The sequence below is a fragment of the Etheostoma cragini genome, chromosome 19 (genome assembly GCF_013103735.1).
Source record: "Etheostoma cragini isolate CJK2018 chromosome 19, CSU_Ecrag_1.0, whole genome shotgun sequence".
Lineage (NCBI taxonomy): Eukaryota > Metazoa > Chordata > Actinopteri > Perciformes > Percidae > Etheostoma > Etheostoma cragini.
The window spans coordinates 11,598,221-11,624,619 of record NC_048425.1 but is presented as its reverse complement, the minus strand read 5'-3'; the positions used below and the strand labels follow the sequence as shown (position 1 = coordinate 11,624,619).

Genomic DNA, 26,399 nt, shown 5'->3' with positions numbered 1-26,399 from the left:
CTAAGCACACAGCTTTACCTTTGACTTCAGTAAAGAAGACCATGTTTGGTTAAAAACTTGGCACTCTCAGTCCGACACATTACAGTTCTTCTTCTTCTACTTCTTTTTAATTGCAACTTGCAACTAGTGAAGAAGAAACTGCATACGTTTGCACAAAAAACAACAACAACAACAACAACAGTAGCCTTCTAAATAAAAGCAAGGCAGTTGTATTCCACGCATGTACACTACGTTTGATTGTTAAGTTCCCATTGACCTAACACGGGTCAGTCTGTACAGTTTAATGTAGCCCTAACAACATTTCTGTTTACATTTTCTGTTATGTTTTCCACATTCAGGAAGTGCCATGTGCTAGATGCTGTAGTTTTATGTATTCAATTTATTTAGTATTAGAGCACTGCAGAATGTTTTGTTTTTGAGGCTAGAAAAGCTATGAAGTGTGTGTGTGGGTGTGTGCTATCTGCTGTGTTCACACTTTGTTAAATAAAAAATATTGTTTATATCTTACTACTTGTATTTTTGGATGAAAACATAACCATATGAAGTAACATAGAAAACTGTATTATAAAGAAATATACAGTATCTTAATGCATTCTGTCAAGTCAAATATCCTGTATGGCTTTAAATGTGTATTTGACACATCGTGATGCATCATGATGCATTGGGGTATTGAATCGAAGACATGATAATTGCAGTTGAATCGGGAGATCAGTGAAGATTCACACCTCTAGTAGAAAGTGGCTTGGCCTCTGGTGCTCTCTATTAGGATTGTACACATTTCCATTTCTAACAGATGATATGTTGATGTGGGGTTGGGGTTCAAGTTTTTTATGTATAGTGTGTGTGCATTGTAAATTCACCTGTGCATTTAGAACATGCAGTATTAATCAGAGAAGTTAGTTATGCACAAGTCTGAACCATTGTTATTTGATCAGTCTGGCCCAAACCTCATGGGATGAATACCCAATAAAAGACATTTTGGCGAGGATAACCGTAAATCCATCCAATTTGAGGCCTAATTAAGTGGGACTTACATAGCACATTGGGACAGTCAGTTATAAGGGACGAAAAATGACCGGAGGCATCAATGTTTCTGCTGTCTCAGGAGAACACTAGATCCAATAAGGATGGAAATAAAAGAAGGGTCACTGAGGCTTACTTTAGTATGGAAGCATGTCATCAGAATAAAACACACACACATTCTCTCTAGCACAAAGACAGACACTATGCTTAGTGGCAAAATATAATTTTTGACCGATCTTTTGAGTCAAAGGTGCAGGATTTAAGCTGTACGAAGTGATTTTTGACCCCTTTGTGACCTACTCCAGAGGATTTACAGCAGCTACCTGACCCTTATCTCTGAGAAGAGGGTGAGATTATGAATTCCCTTTAAGAATTAGGAAACCAAAAGATAAACATGCCTTTACATTAAGAAACAAACAATCAACCCTCTTATTTTTATACCACCCTACATTATCCCATCATAAGCTATGGCAGCTATTAAACGGACTATAATATGTTTCTCACAAGCTTAAAAGCACAGCTTGTTACATCCGCTATAAACAGCTACGGTTGCACACAAACATACTCCCATGATAAGCGCTATCTCAAGATCATAAAAGTATTGGGGGGGAATGTGGTCGTTTTTATATGGACAAAGATATACACGAGTCATGTCAGGCCACAAAACAAATTAGTCTCTGTCAGAATCCCTTCAGATGCCTTCCTGTGCATTTCCAGATTTCACGAGCAAAGCAAAAAAATAAAGGCCTCCTGTGACAGAGAGCCATATCACGAGGTCATCTTTGCTTCAAAAGGGAGATATATTAAATTCATTCATCTCAGTCAGTGGGATAGAGAGATCTCCCCCTCTCATTCGGCCTGCCTGGCTCACTGCCTTCTGAGGCATTGTCTGGGAAAATATCCAACGTAATAGAGCTAATGATTAAGTAAAGACAGAGAGGTGTGTGTGCATGATTTTTTTTGCGTGAGTGACTTGCATGGATACACATGCAAAGAATACAGTCAATAGCCGGTGCTTGGAGGTGGTCTAAAAGAAATGGGAAAGAAAGGAGGAGGGTGATGAAAAAGGCTGAAAATGAAAGAGACATTGATGGAGAGAACAACAGGGAGAGGAAGAGAAAAGCAACAGAGAGGCCACCAGGAGGACAGAGATGAGGGAGGGCAGACTGTGGCCAATCTCAAATTTATCGCGTGTCACCACGCCATGCTCAACACACACACACACACACACACACACACACACTATCAACTAACACCCCTGAGGGTTATATAAACTAAATAAACTGTTCAGTGTAGCTGCGTGCACATACTTTATAGCCTACTATAAACATATACTGTATGCCCTAACAGCAAAGGAGAAGTTGCACAAGAACAGAGAAAGTGATTCATAGCTGTTTTCATGGCGACGTCTCAACTTTGATCGATCTGTGATTGTATTTTGCAGTTCTGCGTCTCCATGAGTCGTTAAATTGGCTGTTGATTGAGAGACGGGAAAAAGCGAAGAGGAAGGTGAAGGAGAAGAAGGGAGAGGAGAGGAGGTGTTTGAAGGCAACAGAAACAAGAGACAGAAGTGAGGCAAAGTAATTTAATGAACAGAAGAAATAGTTTGAGCATCTGATTTATTACCTTATGAAGCTGTTGTCTCTGCAGCTCCTGATCATTCACATCTCTCGATTTTCCTGATGGTTTAAAAAAATTACAAAATACATACGTAAATGCCATGCCAATCAACAGAAAGTTATTTAATCTCGTATCTATGATTACACAGGATTTACTTTACTGCTTTGTAGCCTAATAAAAACAGAGTGAGTTCAAATGTCAGTTCTTAAGAAATAGCCATTCATCCATCAAAAATATTTACTTAACTGCAATTACAGCATGTTCTACAGTGTTAATGTGTCACTTTATTGCACTTAATACTGCGTGGGAGTGACCAATTTATCACCACAGAAATGTGAAAAATGATGTGCTTTAAGAGCAGTAAGGTGAGAAGGACGCAGTCTGGCTACTGTGGTGCTTGTGACAATTTGCCAGTACACTTTCAATTTATGATTTCTATCTGCAGCTTATTCAATTTGCCACAGAGAAGGCTGCATTCCCCTGGTTGATACCTAATTCTGTGACATATTTTGAGATGGTGGGATCCTTGGGGGGGACTAATAAATGGGTTTCTCAACTGTCAGTATTGTTGTGTTGACATTGCATCACACAGCATTTCACTGGATTGTGCTTTTACACGGCTGCACATATGTACGGGTTTGGATGTGTCATAGTTACCGAGGTGTATTTTGGTGTAAAAGTCCTATTTTGCAAATTCTTACTGTATCCCTTGTATGCCCTCTTGAATAGCCTTTCTAACACTACTACCCTGCTTCTCTTATCTATTCAACACAACCTTTCTCACTCTCTATTTTACTCTTCTCCCATTCATCTCTCTTTCCATTTCATAACTTCTCTCGTTTTTTTGGCAACTTGGTTTGCATGTATATGCTTTATTATCAAAAGCCGAGAGACAGGAAAGCTGGCAGAAGCATTGTAAGCACATGGCATGTGGCCTAATGCTCCGAGCCAGCAGACATGCCACAGTCACACATTTTTACCCTTGTTGACTTCTCCATTCTTTTTCCTCATTTTGTCATCCCTCCCTTCTGCTCTCTCTCCTTGCCCTGTGACTGAACCCAGTGTGTGGACTGACTGTGATATTGTCTGTGTGGGTGACAGGCTCACTGGTGTGATATCTGAAGAGGAGAAAAAGATCTGTGTCTCTTTACTTAACACCTTCCCTCCTTCACCGGCTGCTGATGAAGGAAGGACTGACTAGAGATAGCAGGGAGTGATTCATTTTATTTTTCAAAATAGTTAGCTATATTTTACCAAGAGCCTTTATGAGTTAAATGTCTTCTGGAAATTATATAAATAAAGAAAATGAAAAAGAAAATTCTAACAGTTTGGAAATTAAACTCTTCCTCCCTTTTTCAGACATATGTATCTCTCCTACCCCACACATCATGACATCTCATTTGTATCAGGCGCAAACACAAACAAACTGTGAATCAAAGACAGTGATAGATGAAGATGATCGACACTCTGCATTCCACTGCATGTGAGAACAAACTAAACCTAACCATGGGGTCAATCTTACTCAGTAATGTATGTACAGTATACAACAATATAAGTTCAATGAGTTCACATTATTATGAACTGTAGTATTGCATGCTGAGTCAATGCCAACAACTTATCACCAAAGTATCACAGTGAGTGAACTGACTTGGCAGTCACATGAACAAGTGGATGCATTCTAAACTGTGCAACAGCTATGTCAAACACAATTGTTCCCTAACAAAGTAATGCAATAATGACTTTGATTATTTACAATGAATTCCATTAGGGAGAATAATTGATGCATTTGAATGAGCAGTGTGTAGGTGTAGTGCCATCTAGCAGTAAGATTGCAGATTGCAACTGAAGAACCTGCAATGACCTTCAGGTAACGTGAAAACGTGAAAGGCCCTCTCTAGATCCAGAGTTTGGTTTGTCCGTTCTGGTCTACTGTAGAAACATGGAGGTGCAAACATGACACTAGGTGAAAGAGGACCCGCTCCAATTGAAGATATGAAAGGCTCACTTTAAGCTAACGAAAAACACAACAATTAATAGTTTTAGGTGATTATACCTTAATAAAAACATGGTTATATATATGTTAATAGATCCCCTTAAATCATACACACTGGTCATTTAAGTGTGATGTTAGGGAGAGGAGCCTTAGATGGGTAGACCAAATAAAAACTGTCACTGGATTACGACGTGGATCTTCCTAATAGCTCACCTCCTCTCCAGCTGTCCTTATCCTGCCCCACCCCAACCTTAGCCATCGATCAGGAACTAAGCGCTGCCTTTAATTGGCTGGACAAGGTTGATTGCTCGTGCAGACAGTGAGAGGCCCAAAGGGGTATTGGAGAGCCTGGAATGTGTGTGTGTGTGTGTGTGTGTGTGTGCGCGTGCGTGCGTGTTTGTGCGCGTGCGTGTGTGTGTTTGTGGGTATATACAATTGTGCCCGCAAGTAAAAATGCTGGAAGCCCCACAGACTCTTTCTTAGGGCAACCATGGCACTGAAGTTAAAATACTTGGTTCAGAAAACCAATCGCCTACTGATAAACTGACAACTGAAGAAAACAAATAACTTGAAGCACACCTTCATCATTAATCTGTTAAAAAAAGTAAAAGAAATTGCGTTCTGCTTGTTTCATCTTTTGTTGGGAATATCGGAATTGTTACATTTAAAATGACAGTTTATGTACCTGCTTACTAGAATAGCTAGTGTATGTAAATTTGTGCAGAAACAGCAAGAGGAAGGTAACTAGCTGACAGGAAAAGCATATGTTTGCAGTGATCTGCTGTCACTGCAGTGATTTCCGTATCACTTTGAAGTAAGCAGGCACTGACACCTTTTGACATTACACACAACTGCCTTATTATGCTATAATTTAGTAAATAATTGGTAGCAGAGGTAGTGCTGTGATACCTGTTGCATTTCCATAGGAGTGATGTTTGCTTATGTTGTTTCATGTTAACAAGTGAGAAATTGTTCAAGCTGTCAAACATTATTTTGATGGCTATTATAGATAGATAGATAGATGTTTATTGATCCCAAGAAAAATTGGAAATTCCTGTGTTACAGCAGCAAAGTCAGTCACAAAGCACAAAATATAAATATAAATGAAATACTAGGAAAAATATACATACATACAATATACATGAAATAATAATACGAATAAAGTAAAAAGACAAATATATTTGAATATGTACAGGATGGGGGAACAAAAATGTGCAACTGCTTAAATAATATGCTAAAATGTGCTAAAATGTAAAAATGTAGGTTACATGTAAATGTAAATAAACCAAATGTGCAGGTTATAAAGCATGCATTGCATCTGATGATTAAAATACCTTGTTTAGGGCTGTGACGGTACAGTGTTTTACTTACAGCGGTAACAAATCACATATATAACAGCGGCAGGCGGTTAATTGCAACCCCCTTACGAGACACGCGCAAGATATATCGAGAATGGCAGGGGGCCTTAAGGGGGCCGGTAAAGTGAATGGTGTTACCCCAGAAACATCGGCTTAACCCTTTGCACGGTGTTTCCATTTCAGCTCAATGTGAGAGTCTTTACTGTGTTTTGCTGTCATTTAGGGCCCCTCTGCTTTCTCTCCTCTCCGTTGATCTATTCCACAGACAGTTCAGAAAGCTCTATTGTCAATAAAGTAAAAAGAAAAAGAAAAAAGGTTTGCCAACAATGCCGAGGGCCGACGCTTTGCGGTGCAGCGTACTCAGCAGTTGAGCAGACAGAGGGCGGAGAGGGCGACTCGGCAGTCCGCTATCTTGTGCTTTCTCTAATATAACCAACATAAGCTGCTCTGTTTAGGCTACAAAACATGCATGCAGGATGAAATTTAACTGTGCGTTTTTGTCGGGATTAAGCTGTAAGCAGCAGGAAACTCCGCTAGCTGCTTGGCTAATGTGTAATGCTAAACACTGCAGCTTTAATGTTAATGTGTCCACATCCACCTCAGCTCAACGGACTGTCCATCCTCATTTTAAAAGCTGAAGTGACGAGCAACTTCCGTTGATTTTTCATTCAATTCAATTCAGTCAATGAGGATAACTATACAAGGATTTTTGTTTTCACTATATTTCATATCACACAATATCTGTTCCCCTGTAACTTCCGCAAAGCAAAAAGCAAAAAAATAAATAAAAAGTCAGTTTACAAATAATCATCTCTTCTATTGATCACCAACGGAAAAATGTAATAGGGCCAAATTATTGTTAGTTGATGTTTTATAAATCACTTATTATTCATTAACTAATTATTATTAGCATTAATTGTAACTTTATAATAGCATCCAAATAATGTTAATAGATGGTTTACAGAAAAATTATTAACAAGTAACAACGTATTAACTATCTAAATGTATAAACGTCTTACTTCATACAACACTAATTATAAAAACAAGTTAAATTATACTAGTAATGATTAGAAATTATAAGATCACTGTTTGTTAACAGTAAAATAACTATAGATTAACAACTATCAACTTATTAGCTCAATTAATCAGTTCACCAATTATTAGTGATGGTTATTATAAAGTGTTACTAGCTTTACGTTCCCTTTTCCACCTAACACTTTGCCTTGAATTTACTACAGGCGGGAACATATTCTATTCTACAATAAAGGGAAAATGACTGTGTCTGATTTAGTAAATTAAATTCAGTTCTAGTGAATGAGTTAAAGCTAGCTAATCCGACCCAAAAGTTCACTCCAAAATGCAGTGCAGCTGGGAACACACTAAACCAGATTTGTCAAACTCATTTTCACTAAGGGCCACACTGGAAAAAGAGAATCACACCAAGGGCCAGAAGTGAAGCGTTTATTAATGAATTTTTGTTAGTGCATGTCACTTTTTTTAAGCTTTTTCCTCATTTTATTCTGACCTTTTTTGTAAATTTGTTGCTTTTTCTGATATTTTGGTATGCTTTTTGTTGTATTTTGGTTTACACAAAGCCCTACAAAACTCATCAAAAGAGTTCTTTAGCCTTCATAGAATTTAGCAAATCAAGCAATATAATTATACTTTTTTTTTTTTTAACAACAACCTGTGTCACAGCCTAAATAATCTGCAAGGGGCCGCATTTGGCCCGTGGGCCTTGAGTTTGACACGTGTGTGCTAAAAAAAAAAACTGTAACCCCAATTTGGCAATTATGAGTTTCTAGATTATAGAGTGTGCACTTGCCTGCACAAAATAGGGCCAAGGACAGTCAGCACACACAACTCTGACTGTAGATTCAAATAAAAATCTCTTGCCTCCCGAATAAGAAAAAATGTTTCTTAGTTCAACGTGTAAACTTCTAAATAAGTGCTCTTGATACTTGGGTATCATTTTAACTCATAATGAAGTCAGATTCTGAATTACCTAGATGGACAGTCTACATGCTGCTGATGAGTCATTTCTGCTGTAAACTCCTTCACACTTTAGAAATAGACTTCAATTAGCTGAAAATGAACAATTGAATGTGGTCTTGAAAAATGAATAGAGCATGTTTGTCTAGGGCTGTCATTTGTAAAGGTCAGTCATTAAATGAGATGTTCAGAGTTGATTATGATTGGGATCTTTGAATCTGGTGCATTTCCAGCCTAATAAACTGCACTAGAAGATAAGAAAATAAATCCACACAACCGCCAGTCTCATTGATTTACCAAGGCTCTAACAGGATTTATTTTTGGCTTACTTCCCCAACTCTGCCTCAACAATCTATTTAATATTTCAGTTGTGTGAAAATAAAATTTAATTAAAGATAAATCAGAACAACACAGTGAAACATTAAGACCTCTAATGACTTCATTTAATACTGTAATGCTCTATATGGCTTTGAATTTCTTATTTTATTATTTACCTTGCCAGACTTTTAACAGACCCTCAGTGTGTTGAGTCTATACATGGGTGATATTGTTCTTACTTGTGGGAAATGTGCAAGTCTGCAGGTAAATTTCTTTCCAGGCCAGGCATCACTGTATACAGTCGTGGAGGTCTTGCTTGCAAGAGATTACGTAGCCCTTAAATATCCTGTCCAGAGAGATGCTTTGGAAGCACAAGCGGAAGATCTCATTACTCATCTGCAACACAGCAGAAAACAAACACTGTCTCACACACTTGTCACAAATAATGAGCTTCGGGGGACCAAGTTACAGACACTGAGATTTACATTTGTGACACGCTCAAGTGCTGAGCTATAATAACCAGTTACTGTTATACAAAACCCTGGGTACGAGATAGTCTTACAGTACAAAGTCATTAGCTACAAAAAAAAGAAAGCAAAACAAAGGTATTAGCTTATTCATTACCCGCTCCAGAGCACACATTTTGGTTTTTATAAAGCTCAGGTGAAGAGACAGATGTATTATACTGGTTGGACTGGACCGGCTCAGTGTGAATTCTGGGTCTGGGCTCAGTAAGTGATTGGAGTTCTTAAGGTTTATAGAATTAATGAAACTAACAAACTACGCATGATAAACACATGAAAAAAAAAAAAAAAAAAGAATAATTCACTTAGGAAAATAAAGCACCACCACTCCAGACATGCAGTTTTTTGGCAGTGGTAACCTAGAAGCTCAGAGACGCGAGTTTGTGACCGGGAGGTCATCAGTTCAATCCCCAGACCGACAGGATGAAATCTGGGTGGAGGAAGTGAATGAGCAGAGCTTGTCCCTCCCTTATTACCACAACTGAGGTGCCCTTGAGCCCTTAAACCCAACCGCTCCAGTAGAGCTGCTCAGTGGCAAGCAGATCAGACTGTGGTTGTACTGGGCAGCTTCCAGGTATGAATGTGTAACTGTATGTATGTGATCAGGGCGTTCCTGCAAAAGCGAGGCTTCCTCTCAGTGATCCTTCCCTGAAAAAATAAAAGTTACATAAAATAAAAAAATAAAAAAACATGCATCACCAATGACAGAAATTATTGTAGGGAAGTTACTACAACACCACAACTGATCAATTAAAAAAACTCACTCAAATAATAAAAGCTAACAGATAAATAAAATAAAGGGAAAAGATATGTGTAACAGTTTAATGACCTACACTAAATAATTTCATTCCTCAGCTGCCTCGGTAAAGGACCACTTTTGAGATGTGTCATAGGTTGAATCCAGCCTTCAGCCTTTGTGTAGTCTCTGTAATTCCTTTGGAAATGGAAATTCCATAAAAATAGTCATACAAAAAGAAAGGGATTATTCTATGACAGCCTGGATCTGGTACTTCTTGACTTTCACACCAAAGGTCACATATGGCATATACTTAAATTGACAGAACTTACTTTACACTTGAGGCCTTGCCGTGTAACACTTTGCTTGAATTGAATATTTGATCACATTCATAAGCTTAAAGCCCCAGATTGAAGTAGTTAGTTGCATACATCCCCTGCAGGTTCAGTCTAACTGCCAGATGTGGGCTGAACAGAGATAGGCACATCTGTATTGATTCAGAAGCGGACGCTCGAATGTGCATGTTCACTTGGGCACACATGCATGCATATAGACATGTATATCAAATAAACACACACACACCTGGGTTTATACCACAGAGGAAAAAAGGGAACGGTTTAAAGTGAGTGTAATTCAAGCAGGCGCACATTTCATAAAAGCCCCCTATTTGATGTGCTGGGTGCCAGTCAAGCATGCTGTCTCTCTCTCACTCACACAGAGAGAGAGAGAGAGAGAGAGAGAGAGAGAGAGAGAGGAAGTGAGGCGAAGGAATGAGAGGGTGTAATTATTGAGGATGATGTGTATAGAGGCCTATGTGGAATGACAGCTTCCCTTTCATTTCTCTGATCACTGGTTTAATCCTGACAGAGCTACAGCGGCCACGGCGCGTCTGTCTGCTTGCCTGCCTGGGCTCTAACACACTGCCTCTTTGACTTGTGTGTGTGTGTGTGTGTGTGTGTGTGTGTGTGTGTGTGTGTGTGTTTGCACACTTGTGTATGTGCATGTGACAGCATGACACAAAGTATATGTAGGTGTGCGTATCTCTGCATTTGCTTGTGTAAAACATCAATATTGTTCATGTGTGCCTGTGTGCTTTTTTTGTGTGTAGCCTAAATCTGTGTGTGAGTGCATACCGCCTAGGAAAATGTTGTACAGGCTGATTGCAGTGGCAAGCAAATGCTGCTTGTAATGAAGGAGGTGAAAAGGGAGAGGGAAACACAGGAAATGAAATTGATATGTAAATGACGGAAATTCTCATTTGAGCTGAAGGTTGAGAGTGCTACAGCATTAACCAGCTTATGAGTTAATAATGATTTTTTTACTCCCTCCCACCCTTCTTTCCTTCTCAGTCTGAGTCCCTCCCTCAGCAAAAAAATGGATGGGTAGAAGAGGGAGGCGGGTGAAGATGAAGACAACATCTGTCCCTAAATCTTAACTCCAGAGATTAACCCTTAGCCATTGTCTAGTATATGCTCAGAATTTGTACCTCAAAACAATGTGAATTACAACAGGCCATTGTTGACTTAAAGAAACAGTCGCACTGGGCGTTTTGTTCTCTTTTCAAAAATAAAAGATGGGTATCTTTTCTTTTTGTGTTTTTCCCTCTTTAAAAATAACCAGATGGTGTTGAATATATCTCAGATGGAAATGGAGGAGACGAAGGGTGTCGGACAGCTTGTAATAGTGATGTAGCTCTATGAAGCGGGTAGTAACAAAGCAAAGACAACATCAGCTGCAGCTACAGAGTGCACCAGAGGCAAATGACTGCTGAATGATCACTGCAGCTATTATCAACCACTAGGGTTATTATTTTCTCTCCCCTCTCTTTGGTATTAGCTGGAACGAAACAGCTCAGTCAAAAGTCCTTGCCCTGCAGCCTTCAGTGAATGGAAAATGATATTAAACCAGACACTGGTTCCCCCAAGAGAAGAGGAGGGAAGAAAGAGAAAAAACACAAAGCTGCAACAAATGAAGAAAATGGTTGAGGCCCTGCAGGAGAGAGAGGGGGCAGTGGCAAGTCACACACACACACACAGAATACAATGCAGAATCAGTCACATATGTGCACACACACACACACACACACACAAAAAGAGGCAGACAACCATAAACACTACGATGACACAAACGGACTTCGATTAGAAAGTATTAACCAAAAAACAACAGACACAAATTGAAACCACATCAGTGATCTGGTTCTGCTCCAGAAAAGAAGGAGAGGGGCTTGCTGCCTGATGGTATCCTTTTTTTTGCAAAAAATAAACAAAACATTTTCCATCTCTTATTTCAAACAACTGAAGGGGAAGAAAGACTCCCAACCATAAGTTGAGATGAAAAACATAGAGTGAGCAATGCTGCTGGAGAAGCCGTGGCTGTCTGAGCTGCATAAAGCACAGTGAGTGAGCCACAGGTTTTCAAGTTTCTCCATGGCCAATGAAAACATGCACCACTGCAGAGTGAGCAGGTTACATATACACATACTGTACCTATACACAGTTACACTATGAGATATTACATTTTTTTTTAACTCAAACTCCAATATGCAAACATGCATGCAAAGATCCATGTCAACTGTGAGCCTGCAGACTGCTGGCTTACTGAGCACAGACGGGGTGCCTTTATCTGGCAGCAAGGCACCTAAATGGCTGTAATAAAAAAAAAGCTTACCTCCACCTCAGATATGAGAAATAATAAGAAAGTAAAAGTCTCACAGACAAGCCTTTTGTTACACCACCAAAGAGCACCAGAAAATGTAAAAACATTAAGCCAGACGATGGAGGTTAAAACAGGTGTGAAGCCACTCAGCATATTTGCTGAGTGGCACATATCAGTTTTTCTCAAACTGAGTAAAATGTGATTAATGCAATGCTACTCCAGCCACTAACTAACTCCCATGGTTACAACTAGAAATGAAGTGTTCTGCATTGTCCTTTGTGTGGGGTAAAGGTGGACATTTAGCGATATAAAAGGTTTAAAGGCCCCTCAGCCATTCTGAAAAAAGGGTCATCTAATGGTGGCTTGGGCTGCCCCATCCTCAATTCCCCCCCAAAAATACACCAAATGTTTAGTTTGAGCCAGTAAACCTTGATGTATTATCAAAGGATTGAGAGAGAGAGGCAGGACAGAGAGGAAGATGATGATGATGTTGAAATAGAGGGATACAAAAGACTAAGAGAAAATGAAAGGTCATGCAACAGGACAGCAAATGATTGTAACAATGATAGTTCAGACCATTATTACTTGAGGTTAAACATTTTGTCCTTGGTCTGTTGAGCTGTATATTGAAATAAAAAGAGTTTGGGTAATGAAAACAGTGATGGGCCTTTTATTAGGTGCATTCACTCTCAGGGTATTGTAACTGATGTCCGAGTCTTAACACCCAGGATGAGTGTAAGTGGGCTTCAGTGATGATTATCAGAACAAGACAAAAACTAATCCAACTGGAGAGCTGATTTACAACTGAAAGGCCATTCTGACAGTGGAAGGTTATCTGTTAATGTTGCTCCACTGACTTACTATCTGTGGAATACATGATTGCTTGTGTAAAGGACCTTACAGTAGCACATCTATTAATTATCTCAAAAATACCAATTAGAAACATGAATGCTGGATCGTTGGACAAGGCTGTGTATATGCAGTATGTGGGTGTGAACATCTGTGTGAGAGCAACAGGCATTAAAGACAGAGAGCAAGAGAAGATCAGGTAGGAAACCATGGTGAAATGCAAGTACCTTGCAAAAGAGACAGGAGATCCTCTCACTGGCGTTGTAGTGGGATGAGTTGACCCAGATGACGCAAATGAGACTGACAATGTGTCTCAGTTTAGGAGTAAATTGGCTAGGCTTGAGCTGGGCAAGCTTTTCACACAGCTCTTTCAGTATGGACAGGTAGGGCAGGTTTGACCGCACCTCTGGAAGGCAATTTGAACATCAAATAAATTACACAAAGAAAAGCATTAAATGGTGAGTACACAAAGTTAAGACTTACCAGCAAGTAATCTGTGACATTTACCCATCCATAGCCAACATGTTTTTCTGTATACTTTTTTGTATGAACAGCTGCAGGCTGTAATCTACAGATATTTTGCACTGTACCCAAATGTCAAGCTCAGCTTCACACTTCACATGAAAGGAAAACATTTATAAAGTGTAGTGTTCTCCTGCAGCCTGCTTTGGCTTCTGTACATGAACATACAGATATTTCCTACCCCACATCCATTCCTATCTCAAGGCATTCAGTACACTCCAAACATTGGCTGCATTCTCCTGTACACAGCAAGAAAACTGTGATAGGCGCATTAGCCAGTGTCATCAGTCATGGAGTCACTAAATTCCCCATCCAAGCAGGTGCTGTTGGGCAAGAATGGCCCTACAGTGTTAAATGGACTGTTTAGCTGGCTAAGCCAACTTCAGAGCTGTAAAGCACAGTGGAAAAGCCTCAATATTCTCTGTCTGCCCATAATTCATCATACTCACACATTGGTGGTTTTAAACCAGCCAATATGCTAGGCCGGCCTCAGCTACGTGCTGTGTCACGCTGCACAATGCTTATACTTACAATACTTACAAAGCAATTGTTAAAAAAGCAACCTGATGTAGAGATGCAACTGTTAATTAAACTGAAAGAATAGTCACCACTGTTAAAGTGAAGTGAGTTCTACTTAGTATAACAAGGCAGCATAACATGTTTTCAATACCAGGAATGATGGGAGATGCATTTTTGTTGCAGAAATTTCCACACAGCAACTTACAAAATACAGCACTCTGTTTATGCAGTATGACTCCTACATATTTAAATGTTTACACATTAAATTTAATCTAAGACATTATAGTAAGAATTAAAATGTATTAACCCTTTTTTAACATATGAAGATGTGAACTTTCAAACAAAACATTTTGGACCTCAACTGTAGTTAGAACTCTAGACTAATTGTGTTACAGTTAGAACTGGGAAATATATCGATGTTGTATCAATATCGCAATATGAGTTTACATATCCTCTTACATTTTGGATTCATCGTAATAATTTAATATGGTAAGTGTTGTCTTTATCTGGTTTTACAGGCTGTATTACAATAAAGTGATGTCATTTTCTGAACTTACTAGACTGTTCTAGCTGTTCTTTTATTTACCTTTACTCACTAAGTCATTAAATCATTTCTGGAGAATATTTATCAAAAATATCATTGCTTAAATAACATTTTGTTAAAGCTCCAATAGTCAACCTTACAATATTGTCACAGTATAGACATTAAGAATTTGGTCGAGTATGTCTGGTTACATGATTTTCTCTATATCGTCCAGCCCTAGTTATAGGCCTCAATCAGACACTGTTTCACTGTTGGATCTGCAGACTCTGTATCTGTCTCACCTGAAGAAAACTTGGAGATCTGCATGATGCCCTTGATGTTCTTGACCTCTGGCTTTGTAAGCTCTTGGCTGATGTGACCAACAGATTGATGCAGCAGCTCCTCCAGAAGTCTATCTCTTGTTGAGATTGTTTAGAAAGAAGAGAGATGATGGAAGTACAAAGAGAGCAAAAGAAAAAAAAAATTATGAACAAAGTGGATAGGTGATGGTGAGAGGTGAAGAGCCCAGTGCCTCATTAACTAAAAACTCTAGAGAGTGAGAGTCAGGAAGCAGATGCTGGAGCTTCAATGGCGTTTTGAAAAAAAGACTCACAGATCAAAAGATAAAGCCTGTGACCTTTTAGATAGCATCCCCAGAGAGAAGAATGGAGAGACAAAGGCGCCCACACCAACACACATATGCAGCCCCTTAGGCTTACTCTCCATTCTCAGTACCGGTTTCTTGTCCTTGATGCCTCCTCAGGGCTCCGCTGTAGGCCTTCCTTTGGGATGTGTAGCACTATGTTGCCCAAATTATCTGTTCAAAAAATACATTATATGAAACATTACAACTCACACAGCCACACCGAGACTTTCATTGGATTGGGATGTGAGATAACCCAGATCATTAAGAAAAAAGGTTTGCCTTCCATTCAAAATACAGAAAATGCAGAAAAGTCATATATACTGTATCTCCATAGCGAACTGGTCTCTGAGGTTTTCATGCTGACAAAGTGCAAGAATAGGAACTGCATAAAAAAGTAGAAAGTATCGAGAGTGGCACTGTTTTAGGTTTTCTAGGTCTACAAAGCACAAGGAAAACAGCTGTTAAGATACATGAATGAAATAGGCAACTCGCTCTTTGCACTGAGATCAAATGGATTTCAATCTGAAACCCTCAGCGGGAGAAATTGAAAGTGTTTACAATTTCAACAGCAATGGACAAGAGAAAAGCCAAGACAAGTCCCTCTACTCCAAAGCACATCACATACGCAGTATGTACCACTTGGGAATCTTAACAAGGTGAAAAATAACATTGCATACAGACTTGAATAAAATGAAGAAAAAGTACATGATTGAAAGCAGAGGAAGCCATGTGCAATGTCATACTGTAAATAATGAGGGACTTTAAAGGCCAGTTTACTGGTGAAAACACAGCTCCCTGTTATCAGATTGGATGCTTCACTGCGGGAACAGTTAGGATCAGCGTAAAGAAGATAGCTGGGCATCATCAGAACACACTTTCATACACAGTGGCAGCAACATGCAGCCCATCCACCATTAGCCTTTAAAAAAGAAGATGAACAAGACAAGGACAAGAAACGATAGAGGAAAAGCGAAATAATGAGCCAACTCAAAGCGCAGGTAAGCAAAACAAGTGAAGATCACAACTAGGGTTGCAACTAACGATTATTTTAATAATTGATTAATCTGTTGATTATAAAAGCATTAATGTCCAACCCTTATTTTAAAAACAGAACTGTCAGTGCAATTTCATAGTGCAAAAAATCTTTATAAAGTGCACAAACAGGTTGCTTCCTGAACATCCCTGAGCTGTTAAAGTGATAATTAATAATTAAAGTAGTAAAACGACGAGCCTGTGCCAAGACAGCGGCTTGCTGTGGTGTACATGATGCATTTCCCATCAAGAAACCTCCCATGGTTTGCTGTTTTTTTGGAATCTAAAAGATAGTATAAGTATGTGTAATAGCACAATTAACATCAACTCAAATCATACATACATACTTGTTGTTTTAGTTACTACTTGTGTAAGGGTAAGTAACCCAAAGAGCAGATACAGACAGACAGACAGACAGACAGACAGACACACGTACACACCAAATTCACGTGAAGATTATTCATTGAATTATTACCATCATTGTAGTAAGTGCAAGTAAGTATTTATACACCACATTTGAACACAGCTTAAGATGATCAAGTGCTATAAAATAACTTTAAAATGAAATTAAAAAGTACAACACAAATATATTTGTTGAACTGATATGGAACAAAGCACAGAATGTATACATGACAACAGATTGAAAAATTAATGGACAGAAAAAGGCGAGAGAATAAAAACTTGTCTTTAGTCTTGTATACTATGCCAAGCCTGCTTTACTACTGTTATTAACCAGCTAACGCTAAGTTGTCATGCTTGTCAAGCTGGATAACGGGTACACACCAGCACCAGAAGAGCTACTGGATGGATGTTACGCTCCTCGCTTCAAACTGGAACAAACGTAGGATTACCTGCTGTTTAACTGCCTTCCTTCCTCCTCACTCGCCAATGGTCTTTCCTCTACCTCTGCTCTTTCTTTTTGCTCCGCTCTGCTTTCAACTCAATTAGTTTTTTCATACTCAAACAGCTCCGCGACTTATTGAGTGGTGTTACAGTGCCGCGACACAATTAACTGATACTGAAATTTGTTTACAACTCTTTTAATAATCAAATTTGATCAATTTTATTGATTTGTTGTTGCAGCCCTAATCATAACCATTCATTTCTTCCCATACCTGTTTGTGCTGTAATTAACATAGGGTTGGGTGATATAGAGTAAATCAAATATCACGATATTCTTGACCAAATACCTTTATGTTGATATTGTGACAATATTGTAAGGTCGACTATTGGTGCTTTAACAAAATGTTATTTACACAATGACATTTTTGATAAATATTCTGCAGAAATTATTTAATGACTTAGTGGGTAAAGGTAAATAATAGAACAGCTAGAACAGTCTGGTAAGTTCAGAAAATAACATTGCTTTACTGTAATGCAGCCTGTAAAACCAGGTAAAGACAACACTTACCATATTACTATATATCGGAAATCTAAGACGATATCTAGTCTCGTATAGTGACATTGATACAACATCGAAATATTGCCCAGCCTTAATGTAACATGTTTTTTAATGTGTGTGATTGAATTTCTGAAACTATGTACATGCTTTCTATGGTCATCTAACCTTTGTAAACTTGCAGTGAATGGATGAAAACAAAATAATTGAGGTGCAGCTTTGCTTAGAGCCAAATAAGCGCTTTGCATGATTGCTACCATTCAGTCCGACATGGGAGTAAAATCTGTATACCCAAGAGCTATAACATTACCTGTGTTCTCCATTTACATACATATTTATGCTGTAAACCACCCATCTGCAGTCACAGGGGGCAAATCAGTGTGACCTGAATGTTAAAGAATAAAGTTTCTAAGAAGCAACAAAAACAAAAAATGTTTACCCCACAGGCCAGATTTGAGAGTATAGGAATTTTAAATCCCTAAACTGCCTTTGATTGTCGGTGTATTGACTAAAAATGATATAGCAAGCTGAGAATTTTCAGGGGGCTAAGGCAATGAAAAGGATTTCTGTCAGGATTATCTAATCTTTGTCTGATTATCCGGTAAACGGAGCTGTGTCAGGTAGAGGAGGTTGTAATTGTGGGTGAGCAGTTTCTGTTTACTACCAGTGTGGGTGTATACAAGTGTGTGTTGCTTCTTTGAAAAGCAGTGGCGTTTTGTGCACTGATTGAGATAATTAGCATGAGAATTGAACCATCACAACACACCAGTACACTGTGTGATTAACCCTGTGTGTCTCTCCATTCAACTAGTCCATCAGCATTTACCTTTCTGGCTTTGCAAACAGTGAGAATTTTTTTGCCGCAACATGAAAGAACAAGTCAAAATTGTTGTTCGCTTGTCATTTCACATGAAGAAGATCAATGGTTGGCTGTCAAACTGTCATTTTGTCAAAGGGGGTAACATTTATTGTTAGGCACTCTTCTTTCAATAAGAAATGTTCTGCGCATATGACAGGGTCGTTTTCGGGGAGCTTTAGTGAAACGGAATAAATCGTTTCACGAAAGTTAAAGATAAGACATGGGATCTTCTAAAGGACTGAAATAAAGAATAGTAAACTATGTCAAAGGTTCAACTACAACAGTATAATAGATTTGGTACCATACAGGAAGGTGTGTAATGGCTGCCTACATTTAATTTTTAATTGATATTTTCACTGATCCCAGAGGGGTTTCTGAATATCTTGTCTAGCTAAGTTTATTTGTGTAGCCCAATATTACATTCTAGCAGCCAACCTAGCCCTGGAAACCAGCCGCAGGCCAGCAAGTAATGAATAACTGTGGGCAGTTAAAGTTGTACAGAGGAAACCCATAAACGTCCTCTTTTTAGAAATTTCAAGTTTAGTGACGTTCTTCCACCCACCTGTGAGGCTGACAAAGTAGCGGTACGTGTAGGTGGTGTAGTTGTCCTTTCATGCTCTTTTCCCAGTAGGTGCTGAGGGCAACCAAGGAGGCATGCAAACAGGTCATCCTGCTCAGCTGTGGTTGGGGTTGCCCTGCACTTTGCCAAACTGTATGTACGGCCGCATCAAAGGTCTCCTCTGTGATTACCGACTCTGACACACGGACATAGTGGGCCAGCTGCTCTGCCACCTGTCCATGTGAATTAGTGAAGCAGAAGAAAATTGAATCAGAGTGGTAAAACACAGAGATGAAAGAAAGGGGGTGAAAGAATTAGAGTTGAGACAGAAAGCACAGAGAAAAGAAATGGGGAAATGAGAAGTTGGAAATACATTTTAAAAAAAGGAAGAAATGAGTGTTGAGAGAAAGAGAAAGCACAAGAGAAATGTCTGTCAAACAAAAAAGGAGACAGGGGAAAGACAAAGACCAACATCATAATGGGGATGCAAAACTTCCAAAAGGCACAATACATGCAAAGACACCCTGAAATACATAATTAAATTATGGCATTCAGTGATTATCTTTTGTGACCTCTCGAAAGCGGAAAACTAGTGCAGCCATAAAATGGAAGACAGTTTTATCAATTCCCATGGGTCTCTTTAGTTGCAACTTACTTGGTATTCAGGGACATCATTACCAAAATCTACAAAAGCTCTTATCAGTTATAATACACACACACTGCACCAAAATGTGTGTGTGTGTGTGTGTGTGTGTGTGTGTGTGTGTGTGTCTTTGACAAGGCACGGCAGCAATCTCTGCTTCACATCTTTTGGCTTCTGAGGAGAAGGGGCTGTCCAGCTTTTCTACTGTGTTTTTGACATTTCCATTAGTCTGGATGAAAGCTAAACAGGTATCAGACAAGCTGGACAAGACTACACAAAGAGCCTGCACAAAGGAATTCTACCACCTCTATCTGACGGGCACGTGCAGGTACTTGCATATCAAAATTACGCATGGCCAATTAAAAAACAAAAACAAAAATTGTTTTGTCCTATACTATTTTCATCCACTACTTTCTCTATCAAAATGAGTCTAAGCTACTTGAAATTGGAATTAAGCAGCCCCCCTGGGACTTTCAATGTCAGAAAATTCATTATGGGGCACAGCTCTTTCATTAAGGGCTCCATAACACGTCTCACTGGGGTTCAGTCATTACCTGTCAGTACACCACTGCAGGAAGAAGGAGTCGGCTGTACCTGTGAGGCACGGAGGACTCCACCCGCTGCCATGGTTGTGATGGAGGTGTCATGGTGGATTTATACAGCTTCCCCTTTCTGTCCTCCATCCACAAGTCCGTGTTTACACCAGGAATGTTCCACAGAACTAATGAAAGCTTCTGTTGGATGGTGGGTTCAAGGACAAGGGAGACAAAAGTGGTTAGTAGGTGTGATAATTTCACAATGGAACTGAACACAAACCAGAGAAATGGCAGGAAAGGTTTGTGCAATTACACCCATGTTCTGCTGTATCCACCAATAATTATATCAATGCATTTTATAATTGGAGAAGGGCTGTTGTTCTAACTCCATAAAGCCCTCCACACCCCCAAACCCACCTGCCCCCAGTCCACTTTAAACAATGTATGTAAACATACAAGCACGTGGTGCATACACTACATCCATTATTACCTAAATGATATCACTATGCAGAATAAACATGGAGCAGCCTGGTTGATTAATGCTAACAGGTAGCTACAGAAAAATGAGTATGTACCAGTGTGTGATGGTAGGTAGGTAGTTAGGTAGGTAGGGGTGTGTGTGTGTTTGAGTGAGAGAGAGATAGATCACTGCCTCCACTGTGTCGTTATTTTCAAGTGGAGATGCATGTACACTCACACATGCACAAACACACGCAGAAATGAACAGAAACACCATATGTAATTGCCAGCAGTGTGTTCCAAGGCAGAGAGTGGTAGTTATAATATCAATCCCATATTCTTTATTTTTACTTTATACTGAATTGCACAAATTGCACAATTGCAAAAAGAAAAACATTTATTTAGAGTAGAAATGAGACAAGGACGTAACTAACTAACAAAGGCAACTGAGATGAGATTAGATGAAAACAATGGGGAACAGGGAAAAGCGTTAACTGAGTTTGGTGCACTGTGGTTGTTGTATGAGAGGGACTACTTTTACATGCACCTCAGTGATCAGATTTGTCCGGATTTAAACACCATGTAAAAAGACAAACGTAAATGTGTCCATTGGATTAAGAGATTAAGGAGAACCAGTTTGGACAGTTGGAACAGTAAACTAATTATGCGACCATGTATCACTTAACAAATTGTCTCTTTGGTGTTTTAACCAAGCACATTTACAGGATAAAGACTCAGGTCAGGACAGTATTGCTGTAACAGCAGCGTAGCGCGAGAAAGAAAAGCTACATTGTGGCGATACAAAAATACAGTATATATTATTTATTTTGATATTTGCAGAATGTGATGCCTTATTTAACTCCTTGGTGTAAAACTACTACATTGTTTATACATGCTTTATCTAACTCCCTGCCTTGACCTAATAACCTGATGCTGAAGCTGAAATAAAGCCAGAGCTCCAAATTAAATTTCTAATGCAGGAATTTCAAGATACAACCCATATGTTGCTCCTATGCAACAGAAAAGTTTGGTTTGTATTACTAAAACGTTAAGTAACAGGCTGACAACAGGAAAACATTTCTCTTTTAATCTCATGTCCCCTAAAGTACATTTGAGGATCAATTAGAAAAAAAGGAAAATAATTTTCTTAGAGAGCAGGAATGTTTTTTTATGGAATAGGACTTATGCTCTGGATGAGCATTGCCATCATCCAAAAAGAAAAAAAAACATTTATGTAGTGCTATAAGCTTATATAAACATCTGGTGGCTCACAAAATACAACTTCCATTAACTGCTTATGAAGCACTTCTGAGACAGGTAGGATAGATAACACAGCAGGTGAGCCCTAAAAGTCTGTTTTTTAGTTTAAAATAACAGTTCATGTTCTAAACATTGATTGGACTGTGGTAGAACACAAAAAACATATGTCTGGACTGTAGAACACAAGAATAACATGTGTGTGGAATTGATTGGTATTCCAGTTTAATATTCGTCTGCAATGTAGATAATACACAGTCGGTGGCTCGGAGCGAATGGCTATCAATTCTTCTTTGCTGACAAGGTTTCCATTAACCAGTTTAAATGCTTTACCATGTTACTGGTGCACAATCTGGCATTCTTTCCTCATCCAAAGCCTTTTCACTGCATTCACTACCAGCCATAACTGCAACCCTGGTACTGTTTTCACCTTGTGAGTCTGTGTGTATGAGTTTGTGTGTGTGTGTGTGTGTGTGTGTGTGTGTGTGTCATCAAGGCAAAATGTGGTCCTGGAGATACCTACTGTAGGCAGAAACTACAACAAAGGCAGTTTTGACTACTTTTGCCAGGTGTTTATGTCTGCGGCCTGATTTTGTCAGGTGTAAAATTGAGATCAAAATGGTCGAGTTTGGAAGTAGGAGGATATACAGTAGGGAAGGGGGCCTCCCAATTTATGCACCTGGCCTGATTTGACTTGCAGCCGGTTTGATCCCATGGCAAGATGGTCTTTAGTCTATAGTCTGACTGTGGTTAACCAAATGTAAGCATTGAAACACAGACATAGTACTTTAAGTGGATCTGTGAAATGCAATTTTTTGTTATCCTGAGCCCCGTCATTACTTTTGACAGTAGTCTGGACTTAAGGGTTGATGTAACTGTGATGAGACTTACTCTTGTATAAATGAAAATCCAAACTTCTGAAGAAAATCACACAATTTCATCCTTCCAGAGGTAATCACATAATTATAAAATTAGCCATTTTAGAGGAAAACGATAAAGGATAATTAGGTGATGCTTTGTCATTTTAAAGATTAGCTGGACACCAAATCAAAAAGAAATACTTCATGGCATTAACAAGCAAAGACACGAAGCTGCACACATCTTGAATTAATGTTGAATACATCAAGAGCATTTACTTGCATGTACGTATTTTTAATATGTGCATTATCCTCCAAATCATATCACACAATAATTGATTGCATTTAATTGACCATTATTGTTTAAATAACTGACTACTGTTTAATCCAAATAATTGAAAATGAAACATAACATTTACATATTCTCAAAATGTTTGAGAATGCAAAATAATCACTTCTTCTAAATGTGTGTCATGTTTGCACACATGGAGTATTTAAGTCCCTTTGTGTAGCCATCATTACACATGTACCTTTAGGTTGGACCTCTGGTACTCAACATGGGAGACTTCAGGCCATCAGAAAAGCTGTAGTGCATTGTCTTCTCCAACACTCCTGACTCAGCTAGAGGGGAGAGGAAAGGTCAAAGAACTTATAAATTAAAGAAAGTAAGCAGTTGCAGATGTCTTGTCTAGCTCTACAGTCTTCACTGCCACAGCTTTGTCTTATTCTAAATCAAGCTGAAATTATGATATGGTATCATAATTATTATTATAGTTTCATCAAAATCCAATCCTGGCAAGTATGCATGCACATAATCTCATGACAAACATACTAATAATAATAATAATAGTAATATACTTTATGAATCCGGCAAGGGGAAATTACAATTTACACAGTTGTTATTACAATCACAGGCCTGAATTACACACACATGCTCAGTACCTATACATGCACTAAATGGAGAGATGTCAGCAGTTGGGGGTTTGGTGCCTTGCTCAAGAGCCCCCTTACCCATCTTCCCTTCCAACCCTTAATTCTGGGATTGACAGCTAGGGCCTGCAGGGAGCACGATGAATAATTTGTGGGCAGAAAGAGCTGCAGGCCGCCGGAAAGTTTGGAGACAAAAGTAATAAAATGGTGAAGTCAACAGCTTCATGAACTATTTATCTTTCTGGGACCGATATGTCCTCTTTCAGTCTCTTTCTGTACTGTTCCACTCCAGCCACCTCACTTGTCAAAGCTCACAGCAGTCAAGGCTTTATTGAAACTTTGATTCAGTTTCCCAAGTTGTCACTTTCTAAGCACTGTGCGCAATAAAGGAGACAGGTTATTGGGAAGAAGAACAGAGAAAGGGACTAATGAAAAAATAAATCTTTACTAGAAAGGAAAAAAAGCAAAGAAACCCACACTACAGTCTGATCTGAGGTTGGAGAAAGCACAAAAGTTGACAATGATCAATAACATTAATATGGGCAACTGCAGACAGTCTGCTTCAGGCAGATTAACTATATACTGCTGACAAACACAATAGACAACAGTGAGTAAAGCTTTTGTGTGATCTGTGGTTCAACAAACGTATCAACTATGGGTTTACAGTAACATGCATTTATACAAAACCATATAGTGCAAATAGTTTGTATTTCTACATATGGGAAAACCTTGATTATAGGTGCAAATTCATCCTGGAAAGCTTTGGAAAAGTGTGTTGACTGTAAGCCAAAACATACTGGCAAGGAATGCCCAGCTGCCTAATATTGGCATTGCAAAAACAATTTAGAAACCAGAGCTTGAAGATAGTCCAATGTCAATCTGTCAATGTGAGAACTGTGGTTTCCCACCAAATTAGCAAGCGATACAGGACAAAAAGTAGTAAAACTTTAAGAACAGTGTTGACGTTGTTTAATCCAAGTCTGGTAACATTAGCTTCATGTTTGAAAATAGTTATATCCAATATTGTGTGAAAAGTTATTCTATGGTCTAAATATACTGTCTGGAGTGTAACGTAAACTTATTGTAGTGCAAGAACAGTGATAGCACTGATGAAACACATTTACCATGCCAAAATGTGCTGCTGAGAAAAAGGTACTAGTTAATGGCGTTCAGAGTCACAGTGAATTATATCATTAGTTACACCTGTGCTTTTCCTGACAATAGTCAAAATGTCTCCTGTGACATAACAACAATGTGGTTTAAGTTAGAGTAATACTGACAAATTACTTTGTGTTTTTCAAGTAATTGAAATACCCTAAAAATGACACGCCTCGCACTGTTTAGTTTTTAAATGTTTTTGGTTCATTGTATTGTTTTTGTGACTATTTAAAACACTGACTAGCTAAACCCCAAACAACAGTGACGTTAGTCTCCATAACAGCAGTGAAACATTAATTTTTGTATTGTTAACGTCACACACCTGATAACTTGTAGCTAGCGATGTTACCATTTCGGGATAATAAATTAAATGTAAACATTTGTTTTAAAGTGTAACATAGCGTTAGGTGCCACAAACTAGCTTAGTTAGCTAGTGAAGGTTATCAAACAGTAACGTTAACTAGTATGCTGTTAGCTAGCTAAATGACCTCCAGGCTACCTTACGGGTTTAGCTAGCTAACGGTTAGTTATGTATTCTCACCTTTAATAGCTCCATTGCAACAGCTTTATGGTCCAATTACGGTCGATGGGTGTAAATGAATGCTAGATAGCTTTTATTTTCTGTGACAACAACAAAGGTAACGTTAATGTAGCTCAGCCTTGCAGCGTGTTTTCCTCGTGTCTTGTCAGATTAACTTGTGTTTTCGTCTCCGGTTGAGCTCACAGGCTAGGACCACCGTATAGTTCTGCATTCCTATAGGCTACTTAAACTGCAGTCGATGCTAAAAAAAGTTAGCTAATGTAAAATTAATAAAAACATTACTGGAGGCCGGTAAAATCTCAGCAACTGATAAAAACTAAAACAAATATGTCAGTTGTAAAGTGATAAACATATCTCACCCTGTTTAAAAGTGGTTGCAGTGCCATAACTCCGGTTCTTTGTTTTTTCATTTTAGCGTCCTCCGCAGGTGGATAGGCCTACATCATTTTCGCATCTGGATTGTTGAATGTTTTTAAAATAAAAAAAATCATGCCATGCCCCCAGAATTCCTAGAAACATGCTAAAAAAATCTAATAAAGCACTCAAGAACAACTATTAGTGTTACGTTTATCTTAAAATTGAAGTGCTTGAAGGCTTTCTCAAGATTGTGGTCCAAGCTCTACATGTTGAAGTGTCCTTGAGCAAAACTTCAAGTTGCTGGTGGGCGGACTGGTACCTTGGTTCTTCTATTGCAAACACTGACTTAAAATACTTTTTCTATATCCAAATTGGTGAGTATCACTACACATACAGAAAGGAATGATGGGATGCTACTGCATAGGAATAGGGAGACTGTGGTGGTTCATCCCAGAAATGTTGTACTGGTGGGCAGAGCCAGAGTGCATGGAAGTCCTCAGTTGTGTAGAGTGTGCATTGAGTCTATATAGTCTG

General features: G+C 38.8%; 3 long non-coding RNA genes across 3 annotated transcripts; 1 reads left to right on the top strand and 2 right to left on the bottom strand.

Annotated features, from left to right (window-relative positions):
• Positions 1-280: 280 nt before the first annotated feature.
• LOC117934923 lies at positions 281-730 on the top strand. The gene is made up of 2 exons (XR_004654621.1): positions 281-437; positions 603-730. It is a non-coding gene; the product is annotated as an uncharacterized LOC117934923 (long non-coding RNA).
• Positions 731-2,655: 1,925 nt separating this feature from the next.
• Positions 2,656-15,897, bottom strand: LOC117934924. Its single transcript, XR_004654622.1, has 5 exons — positions 14,935-15,897; positions 13,296-13,472; positions 9,662-9,762; positions 8,544-8,700; positions 2,656-2,702 (listed from the first exon to the last, which is right to left on the bottom strand). It is a non-coding gene; the product is annotated as an uncharacterized LOC117934924 (long non-coding RNA).
• Positions 15,898-19,135: 3,238 nt separating this feature from the next.
• Positions 19,136-23,514, bottom strand: LOC117934975. The gene is made up of 3 exons (XR_004654643.1): positions 23,410-23,514; positions 20,365-20,491; positions 19,136-19,360 (listed from the first exon to the last, which is right to left on the bottom strand). It is a non-coding gene; the product is annotated as an uncharacterized LOC117934975 (long non-coding RNA).
• Between the last annotated feature and the right edge of the window lie 2,885 nt (positions 23,515-26,399).